The following is a 6,570-nucleotide window of genomic DNA, read 5'->3' on the forward strand; positions in this document are numbered from 1 at the left end:
AAGAAAATGATAAATAGGAATAATCTCTAAAACACAAAAGAAGGAAAAGCATTATTTTATTTGGAGAAGAAAGCTCTTAGCTTGCACAAAATAATTCTTAGTGGAGAATCAATTCAGTCAATTACACGTTGGGTTTCTATTCCTCACACAGTGACACTTGCAGGACATCGGGGGATTCTCACTGCAGGAAACACTGTCAGTGTCATAAGTGGAAGAGGGTCTTCAGTGACCACTCATTCCTCAGTCAACTTTTGTGATCTCACACTGCAGAGATGGCAATGTTTCAGTCAATGTGACAAGGCCATCAGCTGGAATCCGTGTCAGAAAACATACTGAAAAGACAGGCTACGAAGACTCCTTTAGCATACCGCTGGGCGTTGGACTTTTGCTAATGATCTATTATTTTAAATTATAAGGTAAAGACGGGATTCCAAAATGTTCCTGGAAATGCTGAAGGAAATTTTGGAAACAAGTAATAATCAAGAAGATAAATCAACTGCAATCGATTCATACTTGCCTACATGCCTACAGTAAGAGTTGTTGCTGAATTTGTCTTGTCAAAACCATGGAACATTATGATGAATGAAAATGGAGTATTTTTTTCCTTCAATAATATATTACTAGTAATCCTTTAGTCAATTCCTATAGTTAATGAAATAATAAACACTTTTACAAAGATATACATCAGTCAGAAGATAACTTTGAATGGTTCTGGAAATTGTGATGCCAAAAATAATGTCTTTAATATTAATTATATATATGGATGTGTGTATGTATATACATATGTATTTAATATTTATGTGTATATACAAAAATAACAAGAATGAGAGATAATTCTGATAAAACAAAATTGAAGTGTATTTTAAATTTTTGAGGGGCCTTCCACACCAGCCCTCACAGGCTCCCTCTTCCGCCAGCTCCCCCCTGCCCCCTCCACACCCACCCATATACGGGAGCTCAGCCACCGGCCTGGGCATCTGCCTCGGGTTGCCTTGCTGCTGAACAGCACACATGTGAAATTAAAAAAAAAAAATCACCCCAAGAAAATGCCCTCTGTGCAAGCTAAAAATGAATGAATGAATTAATATGTCTGTCTGTCTGTCTGTGTATAAATATCTCTCTCTCCCATGCGCTCCTTACACCCCGGGACCCGCGAGGGGGCGCGGGCTCCGGCCGAGGGGCCTCTCCGGCCGGCGCGGCTCCCCCGGCCTCCCCGGGCGCGCTGAGCTCAGCGCCGCAGCCGCTCGCAGCAGCTCCTTCCCCGAAAGCCACGGCGCGGGGGCCGCTGACCGACCGTGTGAGTGGGGACGCGGGCCACCACCGAGGTGTGTGCGGGCTCAAGATCCAAGCCGCAGCGCCACCGCCGCCACCGCCGCCACCGCGCCCGGGGAGGCGGTTGTGGAGACCGAGCCCGAGACGGCGCAGCGCAGCGACAGCAGACGGCGCGGCCCCGGCCCCGGCCCCGCGCGCCGCCCCGTCCCCGCCGCCGCCTCCGCGCGGCGCCGCCCGCCCGGCGCGCGCCTTCAGAGCCCCGTCCGCACCGCCCTCCCCCGGGTCCCCGGGCCCCCGCCCGGACCCTACGCCTTCTCCTCCGGGGTTGCTCAGCCTAACCCCTTCCCTCCCACCGAGCAGGGCTGCACAAAAGTAAAAGAAAAACAGAATGGGAGAAGGGCTTTGCTTTTCTTGTTCCCTTTGGCCGGGTGGCCGTGCTGAAGCTGTCAGGTCTTTTTGTCCCCAGCCCAAGCTCACAGTCACCTGGGGAGCTCCCGAGGGGCTGGAGTCTGTGAGAGCGGGTTGAAAACTAGCAGAGCTCCACAGAGCCCGACCAGGGCGTCTGCACCGCCGCCCGATCCCGCGGAGGGATCGTCCTCCTCCAGCCGCCTCCCTCGCTCTGCGTTTCTCTTCCAACCCCCGACCTCCTCCGCTCTCCGGCCGAGCCCGCTGCCCAGCGCCAGCTCCATCCTCCACCTGCCCCCTGGCTCCTCGGTCCCCGGCCAGACCAGCGATGCGACGTGAGGCAGGAGGGGGATTTGCGAGGGGACCTGCCTGCTTCCCACTCCCGTGGCTCCCTGCCCGCTGCCTCCTCCTGCCCCCTGCTTCCCTCCTGCGCCTTTCTGACGCTCCCTAGTCGCCTCTGGTGTGCGTCTGAGTGTGCTTTTGAAAAATTGCTCCTTGCTTTTGCAACCCTGAAGCCAAAGTGGGGTGATATCGCACTGTGGTTTTGATTTGCATCTCCTTGATGATGAGTGATGTTGAGCACCTTTTCATGTACCTGTTGGACATCTGTGTGTTTTCTTTAGAAAAATGTATTCAGTTCCTCTGCCCCCTTTTTAACTCAGATTGCTTGTTTTTGCTGTTGAACTGTAAGAGTTCCTTCTATGTTTTGGGTGTTAACCCCTTATCAGATATATGGTCTGAAAGTACTTTCTCCTCGTCTGTCTGTTACCCTGACCTCTGCTTTCTGGATGACGGGGGTCCAGGCACTCGGGAATCATCACTTCTCACACGTGTTTCCAGTAGTGGGTGGGTGGGGGCTGTGTTCTGATAAAACTGCAGAGCTGTGGGTCACCATCCCCTCTTCTAGGAGTTGGGCTCTCAGGAGTACAGTGTGGGCAGGGATGTTTCCCTGAAGTCATGTGTCTGATAGTCACGTGGCCTGGAGCTTACATCTTCTGGCCCGGTTGTGATGGGGCAATTTGCAAAGGGAGGACCTTGCAGCTAAAACACTGAGCAGGTGCTTGTGTGCCTTGTTGGAAGGACCTGGAAACCATGTTGTGTGGAACAGGGACTTCCCCAGGTCACAAGGCTCAGTTCAGACTTCTGGGATGCCGAGGCCTGCTCCGAGCCACTGTCGCTGAGGAGGGAAGGGCCTCAGGCAGGAGGGAGGAGCTTCTGGACTGCACTTGCCCTGCTTGTCAAGGGTCAGCTCTGGTGACATGCAGCACCTAGCTTAGCTTTGGGCCTGTAAGAGGAGAGATTCTTGGGGGAGGGCTGGCTTTTTCCTCTGACTGGGGGCCTACTGTGTGCCAAGCACAGCAGTCCTCTGAGTCAGTGCTGGAAAGCCAGGCACAGAGAGGTAGGGGAAAGCCTCCAGGCCACGCGGCGGTAGGGGCAGCACTGGGGTCTAATGCAGACCTGACGCCCAGCCCACACTCTCTCCTTTCCCAGGACCGTGGTGATCCCACATGTTGGGATCCCCTGAGAGGGTGTGGGCCCTGGGACCTTCCCTGCTAACATGCCAGGAGCCTTAAGAGGGGGGGTCGGGGTAATTCCTGAGTCCATGATGCCCAGAGGATGCTCTCAGCGAGGGGCCCAGCACACACTGGGCCGAATCCTAGCTCTGTCCTGAGTCACTATCCTCCCTGCCTCAATTCTGCCCACACAGGGCTGGAACAAGCAGCCACTTTACAAGCTTTTAAGGAACCTCCAGGATACTGGAAGCAGCACCCGCACACAGGGAGCGCCGTGGGGTCAGCTGCACTTGTCTCCTTGTCTTTTTCTCGCCTCTTTGCTGGATGAGGAGGAGTCCCAGCAGGGCCCTGGCTTGTCCCGATTCTCATGCCCTCTCATGGCCCAGCAGGGGGTGGTGTCCAGGCTGGACTCTGTCCTCTGCTCCTTCTGGGCACCCTCACGCCCTGCACCTTGGCTGCCTGGACACTGTCTTCCAGGGGCCTCTGTGTGCTTCACCACGCACCTGGCATTCCCCAATTCTGGGCTATTCCAGTGCCCTCTGGCCCTGGGCCTCACACCGACTCCGTGCTGAGTGGAAGTGCACTGATGGACATGCTGGGCCTCCTGGACTGTCTGGGGGAGCCCGATATCCCCGTCTTGCTCATGGTCCAGAGAGACCAAAGTGGTGAGAGGGTGTGTCTCCATTCACGTGGATTTGCTCAGAGATTCTTAGCAATGTGAGGGACAAAAGGATGACATGAACACAGGAGAGCGGGGTGGAGGGGATGTCAGCAGAGCATGAGGAGGGGGCGATCCCGGGCTGGTCTCATAACCCCCTCAGCCTTGGCTTTCTCCTCTTTAAAGTGGGACAGACTCTTGTGAGGTGAGCGGGATCCTGACCCACGGCCAGACACTGTCCTACACGCCTAAGAGAAGCTCACTGACTCCTCGTGGAAATCTGTGGGGCAGGGACAGGCGTTATCACCCATTCCTGCAGAAGAAGTAACTGAGGCACAGAGAGGACAGGTGAGGTGACCACCCCAGGTTACACAGCCCAGGCCGTCTGGTTCCAGTGTCCAGGCTCATGGTCGGTGCCCACTCTGGGTGTCCCCCCTCCCTTCACCCTCCAGTGGGACCCACGGCCGCAGCCTCATCTCAGTGTGATTGTTCATGGGGAGCAGGGTGGGGGCACTGAGGGCCCCTTTCTCTGAGCGCTGCTTTCCCAGGAGGCTCAAGGGGTTGGTTGTACTCACTGCTGGACCCCCAGGCCTGGCCCCAGGCCAGCCACCCTGCAAGGCCTGAATCAATGATTATTGAGTAAATACCTGAACATCTGCATGTACCTGCGTGGTGCCCCATTTCCTCATCTCCACAGCACACCTGGCTGCACGGCTGATACTTCTTGTCATCAGGCCTCTTCCAGGGAGAGTCAAGGGGACCAGAGCTGTTCAGCTGGGGACAGCTAGCCTCAGGGGCCCTGTGGCTGCCCCAAGCCTCTCCTGGCCTGTCCCAGGACAATCCACAGGGAGGCCCAGCCAGCTTCCAGGAACAGCAATGAGGTCCTCACCCCAGGGGTGTGGAGTAGGTGCTGAGTGACTCTGCATCTGATGGGGCCCTGGGGGTCAGGCTGCTTTCAACATCCATTCCAGGACTACACCCCTGCTGGCAGCACGGAGCTGGTCATAAAGGACACAGGCCCTGGGGCCAAGGTTATAGCAGGTCCCTGCTCCCTCTCTGTGCCTCAGTGTCCTCATCTGTAACAGAGAACTAGTAACAGGGCCATGGAGGGGCTCACTGAGACCCTCCTCTGTGGCCTTGGGTGGACACTGCCCTCCCTGTGCCTCAGTGTCCTTGTCTGTAACACAGAATTAGTAGCATTTTTCTTAGCCCCTTTGGCACATTTTTCTAAGTCACTTTCCATATTGGGCCCAGGGCTCTCACAGAGCTCACAGATTGGAGAGGAAATCAGAGTGAGGTCCCAGCCCTGGGGGTGCCAGGGGAGGACAGAGGGGCTGCAGGAGGGACTTGGAATCCAGAAGAGCTTCATGGAGGAGGTGAGGTCTGAGCTGTGTCCCCAAGGATGAGCTGTCATCTAGCCAGAACCCATGTACATTATAAATGAGAGTGTGAATGAATGAATGAACATCCCTCTAACAGAGAGTGAGGGGGGCGCCCCCTCAGACCAAGGCAGGAAACGCAGGGCACCCTGAGGGAACAGAGGGCCAGGCTGCAGTGTGATGCCAGCCTCATCATTTATGGACACCTTGCCGCCACTATAACCTGTGCACTGGCAAATTTGGAGTCCTCGTCTGTCCTCTGTTCCAGGGTCCTGCTGTTCATTCCCAGCACTGCCCATTTGTCAAAATCTGTGTCCTCAAGTGAACATGGACCCGCCTCATGGAGGATTGTGAACAGGGTGTATGTGTGCAGCCCGAGGCTGAAGAGGGGAGGAGAGGATGATGGGGGTTCCCCAGAGCGGGATCATGGGCTGGGAGGCATCAGAGGGATGAGGAAGGCCGAGCCTCAGGACTAAAGGATCCCACTGGTGGTGGCCTCTTTCATGAGGGGAATTCACATGGAGGAGGAAGTCATGGGGCAAGGGCAGAGCTCAGTTTGGGGTTCGCTGACCTGGACCAACTCAGCACAGAGATGTCCAGAGGAGCTGGAGGTAGGGGACAAACGAGCCACTGAGGTCAGGGTCAGAGCCTGAGACCCAGATGAGTGGGGCAGTGGTGCAGAAGAAGGGGTTTGAGGATGTCAAGATATTCACTCATTGGGACCTCAGGGCGGAGATCTTCGTGTTCACTTCACAGCTGCCTGGTGCCTAACAGAGCAGGGCTTAGGGAGGTCATTCAGTAGACACGTGCTGACAACCCAGGTTCTCCTGTTTCCACATTAAGTCCCTGGTGTGGAGCCAGCTGGCACTCTCTAGAGGAATATGGTCCCATCCCTGGACTCTCTGTATGCCTGGAGCCTAGTGGCACTTTACCTCCCACTCCCCACTGCATGACCCTTTGCACACCTGCATTTCTACAAGATATAAAACATCTTCTCTTAGTGTGTGTTTACTCTATGAAAACTCATTGCCTCAGGAACACAGGCAATGCCCTTATCAAAGTGGTAAAGCCTGTTGTTCAGGGAAGCCCCTGACAGATCCCACAACCAACCAGGTACCTGTGCCTGAACTGATCATGCAGCCCCCTCCTCCTTGTGTGCACAGAACCCCCAATAACAGATCCCACACACCTACCCTTGGTGCTCATGCAGGCACCTCTTGTCTGTGGGGCCCGATGTGGCCTATAGCAGTGTCCCTATTAAACTTTCCTAAACCCTTCTCAGACCCTGGTAATTCTTTACCAACCCAAGTAACTAGCTCGCCATTGTGCCCACAACACCTGA

This window comes from Vicugna pacos, unplaced genomic scaffold (genome assembly GCF_048564905.1).
Source record: "Vicugna pacos unplaced genomic scaffold, VicPac4 scaffold_21, whole genome shotgun sequence".
Taxonomy (NCBI): domain Eukaryota; kingdom Metazoa; phylum Chordata; class Mammalia; order Artiodactyla; family Camelidae; genus Vicugna; species Vicugna pacos.